This window comes from Macaca nemestrina, chromosome 8, assembly GCF_043159975.1.
Source record: "Macaca nemestrina isolate mMacNem1 chromosome 8, mMacNem.hap1, whole genome shotgun sequence".
NCBI classification, from domain to species: Eukaryota; Metazoa; Chordata; class Mammalia; order Primates; family Cercopithecidae; genus Macaca; species Macaca nemestrina.
In genome coordinates, this window is record NC_092132.1 from 150,302,014 (window position 1) to 150,322,749 (window position 20,736).

The 20,736-nt window shown below is 36.8% G+C and overlaps 1 protein-coding gene and 1 long non-coding RNA gene across 3 annotated transcripts in view; both read left to right on the forward strand.

Annotated features, from left to right (window-relative positions):
• LOC105491870 (uncharacterized) overlaps positions 1-19,627 on the forward strand; it is a 68,354-nt gene extending 48,727 nt beyond the window's left edge. Inside the window, exon 3 of the long non-coding RNA XR_011607303.1 lies at positions 1-19,627. This exon is cut by the window's left edge and continues 16,868 nt beyond it. This is a non-coding gene — a long non-coding RNA (uncharacterized lncRNA).
• The window catches only part of LOC139355625 (CUB and Sushi multiple domains 1), a 2,038,620-nt gene that overhangs the window by 1,151,505 nt on the left and 866,379 nt on the right, over positions 1-20,736 (forward strand). The gene's annotated exons all lie outside the window — the stretch shown is intronic.

Consider the following 20,736-nt stretch of genomic DNA (forward strand, 5'->3'; position numbering starts at 1 on the left):
CGGTTAGTCACATTGCCAAACAGATTGCTCTCTCCAAATCCATACATCGACTCCCTGGACCTCCTATGGATTACAGTGTGAAGGTTCTAGAATTATTCTTTGTCAATAATTTGTTGATGAGTGAGGGGTGTGTGTGTGTGTGTGTGTGTGTGTGTGTGTGTATGTGTGCGCGCGCGCGCGCGTGCGTCTACCAAATAAAACTTCTGGGACTTCCTGAAGGATTTGTCATTGACTTGAAGTTGATCTGCTGATGCCATTATTAATTTTCCTTGACTCACTAAATATCACCCACCCATCAGTCAGGAACTTGCTCTTACCTGAGATTCGAGCCACAAGCCAGACTCACTCTTCAACACCCTTCTTAAAGAGGAAATAAAAAGAAACCTTTCCAAGTTAATGCCAATATTGTCCTTTAAAAATTTTTAAAGTACTGTTCACTTATGTATATAATAAAAATGGTAGGAGGGGCAGGTTTAGATGGCCTTGTTGAGAGTGGGATGGAAATTTAATTATATTAACATTGTGTCATTGTAACAACAACGACTGAATATTATGAGTGCTGAATGCTAGACATTTGGCCGTTTGAGTACATTTTCTCAGTTCGTCATCATTGTTCTCAGATAACCTTGTATGCATGCAACGGAAAGTTCTGCTGGGTGTAAATCACATTACTCTAAATTTTACTTACAGTATCTGTCCCTCTTTATCATTTTCAGAGGTACATTATATCTATTTGATTCCTAAAACGAGTCTTGGAAGTATTACTTTCATTCACATTTTGCAGATGTTGGATCTGAGAATCAAATGCTTTAAAACATTTCCCCAAGACCAGCCACCTCCTTACAGTGCTCAGACTGGGTCTGTATTCCGCCCACTATGGGCTCCTGTCACTCACTCCGTGACCTGTCTCTTTGAAAATGCATTCCATGGTATCCTATAACAAATTTCTCTTTAAAATATTCAAATATTAAACTTCCAACTGGATACATTGACATAAAAGGATCTGTGATTTACAGTTTTTCTACACTTATTCAGAACTTACGAACCAAATATTTAATTTTTAATATAGATATAACTTGTTTTTTAACTTTTATGTATTTGCATATTTTTCTCATATCTGTCTCATGTTTCATGTACACAAAGACTGAATATTATTTGTCATTTTTACCTTTGGCTGACTATTAATTACTCTGAAACCAACTTTGACTTTAAATATCTGAAATATCTTTGCTAATAATTGCACATAGTAGGCACACAATAAATATTAAGTAAATAAAGTCTTCAAAGGATTTCATTCAATGAAGTAAAGATAAGTATAAAAAGATAAACTCGTTAACAAACAACAAAAGTATTTTTAGTGGAGTAGCTTAGCAGATGATTTTGTGTTAATTACAAAAAAAGAAAAATGGGAAAGTAAGGTTTTCAAGGAAACTAAAAATTTACAAGCCATGACAGTGAATAATTGAGAATTGATTCCATTAGATGTGCTATGGAATCATTTATTCAAACTCTCTAAAGAATAAATAAAAAGAGAAAATGATACTGAAATAAAAACTCATTACAACATTTATCATGTGCAAAATGTGAATACTAATCTTTGATTGCTTTAGAAATCAAATTGAGCAAACTAATAAATTGAGTGAGCTAATGTTGACTTTTTGTAGTTTTAATTCTAGGAACATCTTCAGTGCATTTTTAAAATTTTATGTTTTTAATGTCAAGTTTGTGGAACAAATGTTATTAATAGTATATTCCCATTTATGATAGCAGCCGTCTGCTAATGTATTTTTGAAAACTGACATTCCAACTTTTTAAAAGACAATTTTGAAATAAAATGTTAACTCTTTTTTTCTGTTTCCCAATTTTAATCTTGACATTTATTTTTTGCAGGCTTCTAAATTAGTTTGGTTTTAGTTTCAGATTCTCTTTGAAATACAATATAATTTATGAGTGTTCTAAAAAATAGAAACTATAGCTGTCAACATTTTCTTGATGTAAGTTCCATACAGGTAAGAGATTAATGTGTTATTTCTACTACTGTTCCCCACGATTTACAATTTCTGACCTAGATCTACAACTGGAACCCAGTTCTTCCCTAGAAAATTAGTCAAAAAATATTTAATACTAGTAATGAACAATGAGAATGAGATCATATAACATTGGTTTAAAATATAGCCCTGAGAGTATAATACATGCACAGCCAACTGTCAGGATTTTTGTTTACTCTAAGTATAAATTAGTAGTAGTATTGATATGGGTATCTAAAATCTAATTGAGTCAGGGTGTACTAATAGAATGTACTGAAATGAAAAGTGAAAGAACCTCATGAGAAGGTTTGGAATTCGTTTTGAATGTTTAACATAAAGATGGACAAGCAGATGATTCTACAAGAGGCTTGGAAAATGGGAATATTACAATGATGCCATAAAAAAGAGTTTTTAAGAAAACCTGAGGTTGTTTGACAAGGAGAAGAGATTGGGGTTGAATCAGGCAGGATGAACGCATGCCCTTTGTGTTTCCTAGTTCTATTTAGTGTGCGTTTTATTAAATATCAGAACTAGGAACAAGGGTATGCGTTAGGAAGAAGAGAGCTTTTAGCTCGATATAAAAATTGATGCTGCAAAATGATGGGAAAAAACTGCTTTTGGAAGCAGTAGCTTTCCTTTTACTTTTGGAGGATGAGCCTTTCCTCTGGGAAAGGCTTCGCTGTGGCTAGTGTGGCCAACCCCAGGGCCAGGACTCTTGAGGAGCTGCCAGCCTGATGCAAAGTCTCGGTGCTTCAAACACAGATCATGGGCTGATTTGCACATATTTACTAATTTTCAGTGTCTATGGATGTTATTAATGTAGCTGACTTAAAGCTAGGAGTGAACTATTGTAGTTTTGATATTATATATTGTAATCACTAGGTTCTATAATTAGAATCATATTCATTTTTTTTTATTTGAACCTCTAAAAATGTGTGACCTGAAAAACTAGGAACCAGTTCTAAAATCCTTTCTAATGCTAATATTTGGTGATTTTGTGATAAACAATTTAATTGATATATGTGCTATGTGGAATTTTACAAGTCCCTAGACATCCTCACGAATCACAGAAGTACAATGAAGAGGGAATAGGGAATGCAGTGCCTGGTCTTTCAAGTGAAAGAATGTCAAAGGTGGTTTTGTTGTTTTCTTCTTTTCTCCATAAAAGCAATCAAACACATTGACTTTAGGTTGAGAACCACACAGTGAAAGCATGGTTAAAGAAGTCAAAAATGCACTTGATGCCAATTTGTTTTGCCAATCGATGCATTTTTTAATTTAGTTTTAAAGACAGGTCAAAATCAAGCTCATGAGCTATTTAAAACTTTGCAGCATAAACCTTTCCAAACAACTTTATTGAAATTCTATTGGATTTCGTTTTCTTGCATACATAAAAACACAATTTCAACCATTCTATCAATGAGTTCCCTCATTGGGGGGCAACAGAGCCAAGTTTCCCGGAAAAGTTCTATTTAATACTTGATTTGACATCAATCAGTACAGTTTAGTGTTTGTCCTGGAATTTTGCCCTAACACTCATGAACTGAAGAATTGAGATCACCAGCAAGGTACGGTGGATCACGCCTGTAATCCCAGCACTTTGGGAGGCCAAGGCGGGCAGATCACCTGAGTTCAGGAGTTCGAGACCAGCCTGACTGATACGGTGAAACCTCATCTCTACTAAAAATACAAAAATTAGCCAGGTGCGAGGTCACTGTGTAGTGATCTCAATAAACTATACACTAGCAGGTGCACACACACAGATATAAACTCATACCTACACATACACTCACATATTTTAATTTGAAATAACGAGGCATACTTGCATTTTGATTGAATTATATGAGCGCATTTCCTCCACCATTTTGTTTTGCCTATATTTTTTATTCAATCAATGATTTATTGAATGCCTATTATGTTCAGAGCAATAGGTACTCTTGCTACTAAGATAATAAAATAAAGTACAATGTTATCTATTTTGCTTATTTACACACTATTATTCTCCCTCAGCATATTTGTGCATTACAGTTTTCAAGGATATTTCTGTTAACAGGACAGTGAGTTGCTCGTTGGCGTTTCAGTCGCCTCTGTGAGCTTTGCCATTCTTGAACATCTGTTTCACCATTTGGCTAATTTATGCTGTCTTTTTTTTTCAAAGGTTCAAACATACAGAAGCATTTAGTTACTTTATGAGGGCCCTTTGATAGCTTAGGAGTGTTGAGAAAACATTAAGTAAAAAGGAAGCAAGCTGTTCATAATAGGTCTTTTTAACAATTAAGAAGATACTCATTGAAAATATAGGCAGAGCTATTATATATTTAAAAATCAACCCAGAGGATTCCTAGAAACATAGGACTCCTAGGAGGTTAGCTTTGAAATGACCTTTAAATGCATCGTTCAATATCTCACCCAATGCTTCAGTCTCCAAATATCCAGGACAGATGATCACTGCATCTCTGTGAATTCCTTCTAGGCAGCTATTACCTCAAAAGGCTGTTCTGATCCTTAGAAACTGCTATCCGTAGATGAGACAATAATGTTCCTTCCATTTAGCTGTGCACTTTGGTTTCTAATTTGGCCACCAGCTTCTCTGGGAACAAATATAAACTTTCTGACCAATGGCAGCACTCATAGATTTAATAGCAAGCAAAGTGCTTTAGAGAGACTTTTGTTTCATTCTCCACAGTAGCTCCCAAATAAAGGAAATAGATTCTTTTTTTTTTTTTTTTTTTCCTGAGACGAAGTCTCGCTCTTGTTTCCCAGGCTGGAGTGCAGTGGTGCGATGGGGAAAAATCATCATTATTTTGCAAACTGGTTTAAATAAAAGGCAGAATGATTCCAGTCTTCGTTCTGCTGTTCTCATGCAAACTGGGCCTTGGAGTAATAAAGTAGTTAAGGGGAGGGGGAAAATTTATCTTTATAGAAAAATTCCAGGTGTGAAATGTAGAGGACATGATATAATATCACAGTATTCCTTTTTCCTTGCCTGTGATTAGTTTAGGAATGTCGTAAGCTGCAAATCAGGTCAAAAATATGTGAAGTAATAATTACTTTCTATCACAATGTTACTTGCTTCCCAAAACTGGACCCAGGAGATGCCCTCTCTGTTAGCCTTTGAGCATTCTTGCATAACGGTGTAAAGACTGGAGCTCTCATGATCATGTAGGTGGAAATTGTGCTCTATTCACCCTCCATGCTTTGCTGATGCTTATATAACTACCTTTAGTAACTTTACCCTTGTTAGTATGGCCATGCCATACCTATTGTTTGACACCAAGTCAAGTATTTAGTTATGAGACCTTTTCTGATATTCCTCTGGCATTTCCATTTTTGTGCATTTCTTTTTTTTTTTTTTCTTTTAATTGAGACAGGGTCTCACTCTGTCACTCAGGTTGGAGTTCAATGGTGTGTTCACAGCTCACTACAGCCTTGACCTCCCAGGCTCAAGGGATCTTCTCATCTCAGCCTCCTGGAGTAGCTGGGACTACAGGCATGCACCTCCGTACCTGGATTTTATATGTATATATAATATATAATATATATGTGTATACACACACACATATGTGTGTGTGTGTGTGTGTGTGTGTGTATATATATAGTAGAGCCAGGGTTTCACTACATTGCCCAGGCTGGTCTGGATCTTCTGGACTCAAGCAATCCTCCTGCCTTGGCCTCCCAAAGTGTTGGGATTACAGGTGTGAGCCACCATGCCCAGACTTGTGAATTTCTTACTGCAGATTTTACTATATATTTCTGCTATAGTTACCTATCCATAGGAAGGCAGGGTCTGTGTCTGATTCATTTGTATTCTACAATACTTAGTACCTGACTCTGATATTTGCTGCTATTTTCTAACCCCAAGTTAGAAATTCAGGTTTCCAGCCGGGCGCAGTGGCTCAAGCCTGTAATCCTAGCACTTTGGGAGGCCGAGGCGGGCGGATCACGAGCTCAGGAGATCGAGACCATCCTGGCTAACCCGGTGAAACCCCGTCTCTACTAAAAATACAAAAAACTAGCCGGGCGTGGTGGCGGTGCCTGTGGTCCCAGCTACTCGAGAGGCTGAGGCAGGAGAATAGCGTGAACCCGGGAGGCGGAGCTTGCAGTGAGCAGAGATCGCGCCACTCACTCCAGCCTGGGCCACAGAGCGAGACTCTGTCTCAAAAGAAAAAAAAAAAAAAAAAAGAAATTCAAGTTTCCGCTACAGCTTTCCTAAAGCCCTACAACCGTTTCCAGGTCACACTAATCAACATATACATAGGTATTGATGATAATTAGTTTGAGAGCATCAGAAGTCCAAGAAGCCAGTTTAGATTTCAAGTCATGAAAAGTAAAAAATAAATTAAAGGACGTTTATTTGAAAAACAGCATATTCATCTGTGCATTTCCAAGTGACAGAAGAAACGGAAAGCTAGTCCCGTGAGGTTGGCATGAAGCTGTGGCAAGACAATTTCCTACGACAATGGGGAGGGAAGCAATGGTGCGTTGGCAGTGGAGGGCACAGTCTGAGGAAACAAGCATGGAGCTGATAAACTGGATAAACTGGATAAGCATGGAGTTGATAAACTGGGAGGAGCCAGGAGGATTTTAAGGAGAGGGTAGTTATATGTTCTCAACCTCTATTACTCTTCCTACTCAAGAGCAGACATCCCTCTGCCTATGTAGAAGGGGATTTTCTCACAGTCCACAGAAAATCCCACAAACGCTAGAATTTCTATTAATACTTCTAAACTTACTTGTCAGTCATTTCAAGCGTCATTACTGGTAATGTTATCTTGCGGGCTGTGTTGTTTTTTAAACATCTCTACGTCCTCAGGATCTCACATCTTGTTTCGGCTGTTGAGCGTTAGGTCCCAGAGGATGTCTCCTCTCTTAGAAATGCCTGTCATGTGGGACGTAGGCCGTCATTGGAGATCAGAGTGCACGCTCCTTCAATTTTCTGCAGACCGTCTAGTGGCTTAATATAGCTCCAGCCCGGGGCTCTGATGCAGAAATGAATACTGGTTGTAATCGAATTTTCTTCTGCTGTTGAAAAGATTCATCTATCCAATAAAAGGGTATTCTAAGGGTTGAATAAGCTTTAGCTATGCACATCTATTCTGGAATAATTGGCCAATGTTTTCTTTGACCACAGACTGTGAAACTGATGTAAACAGATTTTTTTTTTTTCCTTTAGTGACTACACTTTCAATTTGTGCATTTAATATGGAATGGTAATCTACTCAGTGCTAGCCATCTTCCTAGCTGTTCATGTTGGAAATCACCCAGGGGCATCAATTGACCCAGCCTGGCCACCAAGAAGGGAATAACTTCACTTAAAGTAGCTAATTAAGGATGTTAATTATGTTTTCTTTTATAGAACATTTTTATTTTTGCCAACTTTAGTGCTTTGAGATTTAACTAGGAAAATAATACCGTGAAAAAAAAAGTTAAAGAACTGCTTTAGTCAAGTTATATTAAATACTTAATGTTTGAATATTAACATATTTAATTGAGTTATAAAATTATTTAAACAGTGAGAGGAAATAAATAAAACACTAAGATTGCACAATTCAGAAAATACAGTTTTTTTGCACTGAATTTCATTCTCTCTTGAAAGTCTGCTAATCTGTTTATTTTCTCAGTTCTAACCATATTGAACAAAGGTTTTTACAGGAACTCACGTGTCTCATGTTGTGAATGTATAATTTGGTTCAGGTCAAAAACCATTTAGTAAATATAAATTACTTAAATATGCTTCAAAGACCATGCTTCGATATTACCAGTTTTCTGACTTACTCCGTCCTAGTTCTTGCTCTAAAGGGCAAGATGTGGCTTAAAATTAATATATATAGCACCAATCTCTGCTACAGTTTCCCTATTAATGCAGAAATTAGAGGTTTCTACATTGGAGAAATTTTCCATCACCCAAGAAAATATCTTTGCATTTAGACCCTTGGGATTCCCACAAGGATATAGCTAGTTCCTCATAGATCTTTGTAAAGTAAACCCAAAACTGGCCAACTGCATTCACTTGTTACAAGTTTCAGTCAGTTTTTTAATGCCACATTGTGAAATACAAGCAGATAACCAGATAGTGAAGATATTTAAAGAACGTCCGATGATATAAAATAAAGAGATCAAAATAAACAAGTGGAAAAATCTATAATAAACTGAGACAATGAATATAGTAAGAAAAAATTTACTTCAAACCTTTCAAAGGATAGGAGGTGATTTTATATAGGTAAAATTTTAAAAAGATACTTAAGAAATCAGAGACATAGAAAATCAACAATTAGAAAAAGCTAATGAGACAGAAAATGAGTACGGTGGAAATGCTAGAATCTTACAGAAATAATAAGAGAGTCAGGGGCTTAATCTAAAAGTTCTATGCCTGGACCCATGTTGTACCTATAGAGAAAATATGTCAAAAAAAAAAAAAAAAAGTCTTATCAAAGCCTTCATGGAAAAAACGAATGGTACAGAAGAACTAAGGTACAGAAGAACTTCTAGACTGAAGAATTACTCTTAGGAAGTCACAGAATCACCCAGAGTTAGTCAAATGGTGGGGTTAAGGCTGGAGCCATCCAAGTTTCTAAATCTGCCCAAGACTTTTGACACCAACTGCACATTCTATGGATCCCTAAACCACCATCAGGTCTGATAATTTAAAAAGACTCAAAGAACTCTCTGAAACGTATTACCTTCACATTTGTTACATTTACTTATTTATAATAGAGCCAGGATACATTTAAATCAGCCAGTTTTGGAAGAGACGCACAGTGCAGCATCTGGGACCTTCTACCCCGTTTCTCCCGAGTACCAAGGTACCGACCTGGAACAACACACATAGAGCATTGCCTGCCGGGGAAGCCCGGTGAGTCTCCCCCATTTCCAGGGTGTGTTGGGGGTTTTACTGGGCAGCCACAATTGATTAACTGCAGACAAGGTTAAGCTCAGTCCTCACCCTACCCATAAGCCTTGAGGAAGCCACATCCACAGAGGGTAAAGGGAAGTCATGAGTGTCAGCTGGAAGAGCCCTTGATACAGATGAGAGAATATACGGACAGAGGGGGCCTTAGGAGCAATTCTTTAAAAAATTAAAGAAAAAAATCGAAAAAATCTGTTGATAGAATAGGTATAAAGATAGTATAGATCGATAAAGCAATAGCAAAATTGAAGGCAATTAGAAATGTAGGGAAACCAAAAACAAGTTTAAGAAAGGAAATCAAACTATAATATTTTTTCAATAGTGACCAAACTTTACATTAGTGACCATGTCAAGAGTTAAATATTTAAATCATTAATTCAACTAAAAAGTGGTGTTCAAATGATATAGGAAGGATGAATTGAAAGAATAACAACAGCAGCAACCAACCAATAATACCTAAATTTGATATCTCACAAAATAGGATTAGAGACATGGTGTTTACAACTGCGCTTCAAATCAAAGTTTGGGAGTTGAAGAAAAACATCTTATATTTTTTAACCATTTTGTTTTCTCTTTAATGAGCCTCTCTTTTCCAAGTTTACCAAGAGAAGAGAATCAGGGCCATATTTTAAAAATCATCCATGTAAGTGCCAACATAGATCTTATATACATGTAACCAGTCAGAAAGATTGAAGAAATGGGAAGGATAATTTCTTTGAAAAGTTGTCCCATACCAACACCATCCTGTGAGAGAGTCTTCCATGTGTTTTGAAGAAATTATTGTTCAAAGTAACATCAAAATTATGAAAAACAAAAAAGTTGATTACCACTTAGGGCACATAAAGAAAGTGCTTATTCATTGAAAACAATTCTGAATGTGAATGAGGAAAGGGCTTTGTTATAGTAGCAAAATAAGATAGCATTTATAAACTGTCATATTTATGATCTAAAATATGGCAAAATTAAAATATAAAAGGAGTTGAATGCAATAAATTATTTTAGAAGGTGAGGAAATGTTGTTACATATAAAATGGCCCAGAGGCTTAAAATCATATTTTCCAAATAGAAATCTGAAACATAAAAGAAACAGATATCGGTGTTGTAATGACAAAATGCAGATATTATCAACATGTGTAATACTGTTAGAATTGCAGTATAGACAAAAATAATTCTTGATTAAAATTTTTCTTGGACAAATTAAAGTGATTATATTCTTTCCTGAAATTTTAGAGAGGAAGTAGATCATTTGACATGCTCCCTCTCGTGGGAAGTTGTTTTTGAAAAAATAAAATCAGAAACAGTCAAACAACTACCATGAAATGGAAAGTCCTCACTACTTTATAGTATCCACTTAGCAACTGACACTTTAATATAAATAGAAAACATTGTCTATATTTCTCAATTATTAATATTCGCCTATGAAAATATTGAATAATTTTATGGAAGAAACATACTCCTATTTGTGTTGCTTAGGCAATATGGGTTTTCGTTTTGGATTCTCCAAATATGTGTTTCTACATTTTTCTATGTACAAATTGATTTTTATTTTATCTTTAATAAGGTGAAGGTATTTCTAATCTGGATCAGATGGAAAGTTAAAAACCTGATCATATTTTAGTTATCAGAAGTCATGAGGATGTAAGTCTTATTTTTGTTTCCTTCTGAAATATAGTCTTGAATCTATAGTGTCCAGGGTCCTTGAATCTCAATTTCGTTGCAAGTACTTGAAATCTTAGACTCTTTCAGGAGCCTATGTCACCATTGCTGGGTTGTTTCTGTTGTTGTTTTTTCCGTCTTGAAATGCTTTTGCTTCAGACATATACGATAAGGCAAAAATTAGTTTAAAATAAGTAATGCTATGCAATAGAGAAATGTGGATACACATTTAGAATCAGAAACAAAAAATCTTACATAATTGCTTTATAATTAAGGCAATTCAGAGAAATACAGTAGTTTCAAATAATTCAATTGAGAAAGTGTCAATAGGAAAGTCTAACTATTTTAGACAGGAGATTTATGGTAAATATTTTGAACAAAGAGCATCATTGTGTTTTAATGCTAAAGTTAATCCCGTGTACTCAGGAATAAGGGAAATCAGGCAGGGAAGCGCAGGACTTCAGGGACCAGGTCTTGACGGGGCACAGCTTATTCTGTCCTGTGTGACTCAGCCTCCACAGCTGTGTTCGCATTTCTTAATTTTCAGACGCTGGCCCGTAAATAGCCCTAAGGGATTACTGTTTGTCCACCTGCACCTAAGACAGGATTCCACACATAAGATGCCCACTCTTGATGATGAAGGGCTGGTGACAGTGATAACAGCAACGCAGAGAAGGACAGAGATTTTTAAAACTTTATCAAAAAATGTGGATGGTGGCAACACAAACATACAAAACCTAATACACTTTGCAAACTTTCCAGGACTAATCTCTGGGAGGTGTTTTAAAAGCTTTGATATTTCTGGGTGACCATATTGTATGACCTTACTCACAAAGATGCTATATTATATGAACAATGATAGCAGCAACTTTCCAGATTATAATGGGCAGCATTTCACAGCCCCACATGTGAGCAAAAATACCCCAAATGGCTATGTGTTATGCTACCCATCCGAGAACTGTGTTTGGAAACCTGTTCTCCTTTCTTCGGTCATAAATTCATTAGCATTCCAAACATATATCTTTTGCCGGTAAAGATTTTAATTCGTCATTGATTCATTTTGAAGGAAAACCCATAGGCCGTGCAATGAAAAGCTACAATATTAGAGGGGACATTTGGGATATTCCATTGCTGTGGTGAGCACAGAAGCGTATGAAAACAACATTTTCCTCCGGCCTGTTCTCCAAAATTAATTTTTAAGCATCTACACTGTGGGCTTCAGTACCTCAATATCATGTTTATCAGGAATCTCCTGGATCTTTCCTTATGGATTTTTAATGTCATTTTGGTCATTGTGAGGACAGTTCCAAGAATCATTTGTCTGTATTTTGAAGACGAGTTTGCAAGTGCTGTTAATAATTCCAGAAGGAGACAGATGGAGCCGACCGAAATGTAACATGCCACAGCTCCCCAGGGCAGCTCCCCTGAGGAGCAGGAATAACGAAGAGCAGTATTCTCTCAAAACTTTTTTTCTAATTTAACTTTTCACGTGCTTTTGTGAAAAATCTATCCACTCATCAATGTACAGTCTCTAGATAAATTGGGTTTCTTCTGAATTGTGAAAGCATTTGTGAAACAATGTTAATGTTCAATTCTGAATGGTATTGGACACTCACTATTTGATTCCTTTCTTCTGAACGTTTCCAACACCCAAGCCCTGCTCGCGCATTAAGCTCCCTTCAGAGCCAACAAGCAGAACTGTTGTGGTGAAGGAAAAGGTGCCCATGTATTAATTGTCCTAGGTGAACTGTCCCTCAGAAATAACTTAAATCATTTTAGGTGAGAGGAAGGAAATATAGATTTTATTAACATAGCAAACCTCGATGAAGACACTCTTAAAACTGTCATTAGGCGTGCATGAAAGGAGAACTTAATAGCTCCTAATTATTTTATTTCAATTAGCATTTTACTGGCGTGCATATCTGTTCATCTTGAGAATAAGTTCTTTTGAATAATTATTTTAATAAACACAAAATTCAGCAGGACTTGGAGGAATTGGGGCATTTTTTCTCTCTCTTTTTTCTGAATATGAATTCCTAGACACATTGATATTGGCCATGGTAGAACATTAAATCAATATTTTTCTGCAAATGTTTCTTGCAAATAATTATTCTACAATAATAACTTATTGGAGGCCTTCTACATGCCAGGAACTCTTTGAGGTACTAAGGACATAACAGTCTTCACAACGCCATGATTCTTACTTGCACAGAACACAGAGCTTAGAGAAAGAAATGGTGTTAAAACAATCACAGTAGTCAACATATAATTAGAAACTGGGTATCATCTGATTGGAGGAGGACCAGGTAACCTTTCCTTGAGTGAAAGCAACCTCTGAGTAGAGATCTGAACCAATGAGATCAGAGAGATCTGGACCAACGGCCAATCACTTGGCAAGTGAAGGCCGAGGCTTAGTTTGCCCCAGAGACAGATGCTATGTAATGTGACTGACTGTGCTGATTTTTGCTCTATCATGTATGATCACCTTCAGAAATTTCCCATATTTTACCTCAGACAATCCTTGTTCCGCTTTATTAATCAGCTTCATGGAAGAGAAACTCTGGAGCATAGAGTATCAAGTGATATCAGAGAAATTACTCTCCTTCACTTTAGGATCAAGAAAACAGGCACAGAAGAAAATTAAGGTGATTTCTCAAAAGTCAGCCCAAAAAGTTATTAGAAGAGTTAGACCTGATATCCAATTATCTTCTTAAAAAAGGAAAACAAATGTACAAACAAAAAACACATGAGCAAATTTTTTTATTTTTCCTTGAAATCATTTTTTTTCCAAAGAAGAAAAGCCTTCATTTTCCCAATAGATCTATGTAGATGGATGTTCACATAACAGTGTTTTCTAAGTGGATTAATATTCAAAAAGAGCTCTTTCTTAAAATGAAATTATTCAGTGGCCAAATAAGTGTTGGAAAACCTCATTCAATATTCCTGTCTTGGAGAAATCACATAATTGGAGTTTATTGAGAATTTTGAGAAATGCTACAGGAAGAAAGCTGATTTTCAACTAAATATTTCTCAAGCATGTTAAGATACAAGGACATTTGCATCATAGAACATCTGTAACTCTTAATTCATTCTACATCTTCTTATTCAGCTCTCATGAGGTGCCCATCATTATTGTAAGTACTTGAGGTTACAGCAAGGAAAAGAGTAGCAAACTCTCCCAACCTCATGTACTCATATTCTGGTGCAGGACACAGGTACACAAGAAACACGCTCAAGAACAGCAGGGTGGTGGCAAGGGCTCTACAGATAACCTGAATTCATGTGGAACCAGTATTGACCTATCTCATTCTGGCTGTTATAGGTTGAGCCTTGAAAGTTCTCTGAAGGGGTGTGGTTTGACTGAGTTCTGAGTAACCAGAAAGACCTGGTTATGGAAAGGTGATTGTAGAATAAGTGAAGTAACTCAGGAATGGAAAACCAAACATTGTATGTTCTCACTCATATGTGGGAGCTAAGCTATGAGGATGCAAAGGCATGAAAAGGATACAATGGACTATGAGGACTTGGGGAAAAAGTGAAAGGAGGGCGAGGGATAAAAGACAGCAAATACGATGCAGTGTACACTGCTCGAGTGATGAGTGCACCAGGTTCTCATAAATCTCTGCTAAAAAAACTTGCTTATGCAACCAAATACCGCCTATACCCCAATAACTTATGGAAAAAGAAAGGTGATTGTAGACAGAGGAAACAGCTGGGGCAAAAACTCTAGGGAACTTGGTTGCCATATGTGAGAAACAGAAAGAAGACCAATGTGGTGGAGTAATGGGTGAGATGAAGGCCACTACAATGAACATGGGGTTGCTGATGTGAGACGGGGCTAGAGATAAGACAAAGTCTCGTAGGGTTTTGCAATCAAGAGTGATGCATGAGGCTGTAACTTGAGGTGCAGTGGGAGAATGCTTGGGAGGAAGTGACAGGATCTCACTGATGTTTAGTAAGATCTCTCTGATTAGGGTTGCAGAAAGACTCCAAAGTAGGGAGGCCAATAAGCAACCTGAAAAGAGGTCCACAGAAGGATGACAACAGCTTGGATTGAAATAGGTGTGACAATGACTAGAATTTGGATAGGAAGAAATGGAAGAGAATTGTTGAATGCTTTGCAGAGAGAGTCAACACGACAAGTTCTGTAAGACACAAGAAGGTGGAAAAAGGAGAGAAATTATAGATAGTGTTTGGGAAACACTGATGAAGATCAAGTGATTTTCTGTGTTCACGTGGGTTTTTATATATTTCATTCTTTTTGTATTCCAAGTCAGAAGCTGTTGCAATATGACAATATGGTAATACAATTTCCTCAAAACTAAATATTCTGTGAAAATCCTAACAGATTCTTAATTATAGATTCATTATACTTAAGTGAAGGCTGAGACAGGTGTTCAAAACTGAAAATAAGCGTGTTTGGAAGAGCCATCAGAACTTACATAGCATTGTCATTTATTTTTCATGACAGCAAGAGAGTCTTTTCTAGCCAGGAATGTCAAGGATTGCATACTGGTTAAAGTTGGATTGTCTTTGTAAATGTTAAGTGACTTTCAATTAGGATGTTCCCAGGTTCTGCCATATGGGCTATTAACATGCTGTATAGGATGTAATTAAACTCTGTTTGGCGTAACTTTTTGCTCATTGAAGTGGAGTATATCGCACACAAAACCATATAGTTGTAAAGTCTTGCCATGCATGAGGATGTTTCTGTTTATATTAAGATGGCTATTTGGATATCAATGTCAGAATAGATACTTTATTTTCTGTTTTAAATAATGCGTACTATATTGTTTACTTTGAGTGAGCCCATGGGGATGAAACTTCATCAGAAGTACTGTTCTGTGACATGCACTGTGAGTAATTAGTGGACTGACTTTTACAGTGTCATATTTGTGTAACTGGCAATAATTTATAGGACAGTCTTTTCCCATTCAACTATTCATTATTGCATAGTGAAGAAGTACAATGATGTGGATGGAATAAATCCTGACAAAACTCACAATCAAGTCAATAAATTGACTTTCAAAAATGACGTTTTATTCGAAGAGGTTTTTATAGAAAGATTAGTTCCATATGAATAGTTCATTTCATTGATGTAATTGAAATTTTATCTTGGGCTTTGATCTAGCAGAAAACATTTCAGGAATATGACAGTACCTTGGGGAAACCTAGATTTCACAGAGGAATTATGAGTTAAAAATCACGTTGTGAAAGACCAGACAGGTTTTGCACTCTTGAAGTATTTGCTTAATAAGATGTGTTTATTTTTCCAACTATATATATTTGATATCTAAGTACAGGTGGTACTGAAAGAGATTGTCTTTTAAATTATTGTCTACAGTTATTATTTGTGTTTAATTCTTTTTATATAGAGCCCTTGATTCTAACCACATGTGGTTCAAATATAACATTGCAAGGATAGGTGTGCTTTATTTCAGCTATTGATGAAAAAGTTGGTATGAAAGACAAGTTTGTCCCTACTCTTTGGGAGAATATGTAATACCTCAAGAACAAAAGAACTTAAGTACATTAAGGTTCTAAACTGTGTCAGCAGATGTAGGGTTTCTTCTTTTACAGTTTTCACATCTGAAGTAGAGAAGATACTGTTTCTCGGCTGGGCTTGGTGGCTCATGCCTATAATGTCAACACTTCAAAAGGCCAAGATGGGAGGATCACTTCACATCAGGAGTTCAAGACCAGCTTGGGCAACATAGCAAGACACTCTCTCTATGAACTATATTTTAAAAAATAGCTAGGCACATGCCTGTAGTTTCAGCTACTCAGGAGGCTGAGGTGGGAGAATTGGTTGAACTCTGGAGGTCGAGGCTGCAGTGAGCTGTTATTACACAACAACACGCGAGGCTGCATGACAGAGTGAGACCCCGTCTCAAAAAAATACATTAAAATTAAAAATAAATAAATAAAAATATGTTCAGTGCTTGTAAGTGAGTTCTCCTAAGGATACTAAGCACAAACTCTTCCTTTGAAAATAAAGAAATTATCAAGAACCAAGTCAGAGTTGATTCATCAAAACCTATGACCGAGTTGCAGATACACAGAGAATCCAGACGTAATACCTGGCAGAAGGGGACCAAGAGGAAAGCTGGCCTGGGCCAGTGGTGAATCTTAACCCAGAGGGAGGCGCTCACATCAGCAGGGACTTGGAAGACAGAATATCTGAAAATGTGGTTCTGGAAGAGCTTTCATGGTACCCCTGCCTAGGAGATGTAAAGGGGCTGCTATAGGCAGGGAGGAAGGGAAGCCCAGGAAGGACTGTCTCCCTAATAAATGGTGTCTTATGATCAGTTGTCTTGGGAACTCTCTCAGAATTTGCATCACAGGCGATTTTCAAACCCAATCAATTCTTTTAGCTCATTTCAAGCCCCTAGTTAAGACAATCTCAATGTCCTTCATTACCCTGGGTGGTATTTTTTGGTGACCCCAGCCTGGGCTGACCACACGCATCACTTCATCTTTCTAGCAACCGTGTCCAGCTCCACCGTGAAAGCCTCCACAGGGCTTTCAACTCCGTCAAAGCCTCATCACTTTGATGTATTCATTCTCCATGTGAGTTCCCTGCTGGCGGCCGGTTTATTGTTACAGAAGCGTAGTTGTATATAGCTTGGGTGTTACAAAAGATTTTATGTCTATGCGGGCCTCCAGTTGAAAGACAACATGTTGATCTTTGAAAAAGGCAGATGAATAAAGGGATAAAGAATACGATCCTGCTGAAAGCCAAGTTAAAACGATGCATTGAGTCTTAACTCGGAATTTACCAAAATGAATTTTTACCTGTCTGTCTGATTTTGTCATGATGGTTTCTCATCTTGCCCTAGTGTGCAGCTGGTCTCTAATTATATGTCTATTTCATATTAAAATGGAGTTTAAAGTCTTTAAATTCCATATCCTCTGGACTACGCCTGAATATAGTCTACATTTCCTCAGTTCATATGGCCCCCAGTCACCTCTTCGTTGCTTCAGTGGAAATTTTCCTTAAGTAGCTACGATGTCTTTGAGGGAGCTCTTGAGCCTAGAGAGTAAACCCAGGCCTCAGTCGCGTTCGGCTGTTGTGTTTTATTTCCTAAGCACCAACTGTACTCTCTTCTATTAATCCCTTCCCCTCACTCTTCCAAGTAATAAAACACAACCCTCAGCCCCATACCCTTGTACTTGCCCCTGCACCCCACTGCAGAGTTTTCTTCTCAAGGGCTTTTTGTTTGGTTTTAATCTCAGCTTACTACAACCCCCACCTCCCAGGTTCAAGCGATTCTCCTGCCTCAGCCTCCCAAGTAGCTGGGATTACAGGTGCCCACCACCATGGCCAGATAATTTTGTATTTTTAGTACAGACAAGGTTTCACCATGTTTGCCAGGCTGGTCTCGAACTCCTGACCTTCAGTGATCCACCTGCCGTAGTCTCCCAAAGTGTTGGGATTACAGGCGTGAGCCACCGCGCCTGGCCTCTCAAGGGCTCTTGATGGGACTTTGGATTCACTGATTTTATGACACTCCTTCAGTGAATCCACATGCTAACCCCCCACCTACAGCTTCTGGGAAAGAGAATACGAAATCTCCCCTGGGCTTCCTTCCAAATCATCTTCCTCAAAAATGCCTGGCCTGGAGAAATAAAGCACACATACCCGGAAGCCCTCATCACAGTGAAACCTCCCTAAATATGAAAGAGTGCTAGCATTTTTGTATGACATTTCATATTTAATAATTTTAAAAAGAAGTGTTTACTCTTAAACAACAGTTTTAAAAATCAGATTAATCACTGTTGCTCGTTTTATGGTGCTAGGTTAACAGCACTGAAATCTTTACAATTCTCATTTTATTAAAGCCTGTGTCAGGTTTTAATTGAAACCTGGTGTCACTTTATTGAAATCATTTATTCAATTTTGCTCATCCAACAGTTTAGATCTTAGAGCTCTGCTGTCCAATATATTGTGAGCCACCAATGTGAGCCACAGCTCATTTTAATTATCTAGTAGCCAAATTAAAAGGAGTAAAAAGATACAGGTAAAATTAATTTTAATATACATCATTAACCCAATATATAACAAATGCTATTTCAGCACATAATCCATAGAAAAACATTAATAAAAATATTTTACATTATGTTTTTCCTGTGAAGTCATAGAAACGCATTCCATATTTTGCCCTTGCAGTGCATGTTAATTCAGACTTATCATGCATTAAGTGTGTAGTGGCTGCCTGTGGCTAGTGGATAATGCATGAGATATTGCACTTAGGGGACAGAGGTGCAGAATGGAAAGTTTCACAAGATTGTATAATGTCTATCCATCTTTCCCACTGAGAGCTTTACCACTCCGAGCTCTGGGAGGGAAATCGCTGTCATTTGAAAAACTTCGCACATAGTACCTGAAAACCTCTCAGTATTCCTAGGCTCTTGTGCCCGTTTGCTAACATAGAATTAAGGAAAGGAGTCAGCAGGTTTTTTTTTTTTTTTTGAATTTCTTTTTCGGATAAATCAACAACTCTGTCTGGATAGAGTAGGCATCGTCTCCAAAGCTATAGGTATTTCCATTGGCATGTTTTACTCGGCTGCTGAATGAGATATTTCTTCAGACGTAGCATGAGGAGACTAATTTCACTGTGACATTTTTATTTTCCACAAATCACCTAACACCAGGATGAAGACTGAGATATCAGACTTTGGGCAAAGGGAAAATTCAGTTACAGTGACTAGAAAAATAAAAATTATTAGATTTAAAAACTCTTTGAAAACTAAATTATTTGATGTGTTTGTATAAAATTGCCAGAGATGTAAAGGTAGAATAAAAAACAAATATTTAATCCTTACAATGAAACTGAGGATTAGACAACTATTTAAATTAAGTGAATTTAAAGATTTTAAAAATTGCCATCTTTATGATCAAGTCATTTTTAACATGTTTATGTTAAACTGACCAAGACTGACAAAAATATTTGAAAGAAAAACATATAAGTTTATTTTTGTTAAAAAAAGTTTTTTGATTCAAGCGTAAGTTAAATAGTTCAAACATATATCCATTGCATAAAAAGTGTAAATGATTTTATAGTTTTAAGTTACACATTATTTTTATAAAAATGTTATTTCATTCAAGCATAAGTGGTTCAAATATATATCCATTGCATTATAATTGTAATTTATTTATTAAGTTATACTTTATAACAAAGTTATTTGATGTAAGCATAAGCTAAATGGTTCAAAAATACATTCATTGCATAAAAATTGCAAATGTTTTATACCTCCTTTCCTAAATGTTTGCATAAGAAATATCATCTCTTGTCTTGAAATCTAAGAATATTTAACTTTCCTTTAAATAATGCAACCAGGATTAAAAATGAGAGCACTGGGTCCCTGTTACACATACAAAAGATGGTTTGCAGGAGAAAGGGATTCTAGACATTTTCGGGCAAAACTGCATTAGTTTGAAGTTCTCAGCTATTTTATTTACTTATTTTTGACCTAAACTAATAACACACCAATATTGCAAACCGTGAGTTCTCTGATGTAGTAAAGGTAAATAAAGAAGCTATAAAGACACAAGCCATAGTTTATATCTTTGGGATGACAATCATTTGTATGAAAGGGCCATGAGATCACAGGTAATTTATTCCTCTTGAAATCTCTTCCATGACCATGGGGAAATCATAAACTACTGATGCTGAATTATATTTTCAGCTGACTCAGCCTTCATAACCAAAGCGAACCTGGGCAATATACTAAAAAAGTTGATTCAACTTTTGCTTAGCCCAGTAATAGAATACCAGTAAGTCTTTACTTATTAGCTCTGCACAGTGAGTTACTCTAGTACTAATTTAGACACATGAAATTCTAAATACCACATGCATAGCTCATCTTATGTGCCTACTAAAAAAAATAAGCCTATAGTTCGGTTCCACAAATCCACTACCCATCCTTTCTTTATTCTCAACAAACCTGTATTTCCAGTTTGGTGCCACACAAAACCCAAAGGACTTTAGGGTGTCCCCTGCCCAGGAGGAAGTCATTGTGGTGACTGTGAAGCTGGGAAGACATAAATGAAGATAGAATGGAATGAAGCAAGGGCAGGTAGCGGGTGAAGGAAGGTGATGCCCTGAGAAAAAAGTTACCAGTAAACCCATGAGCTGATAGAGG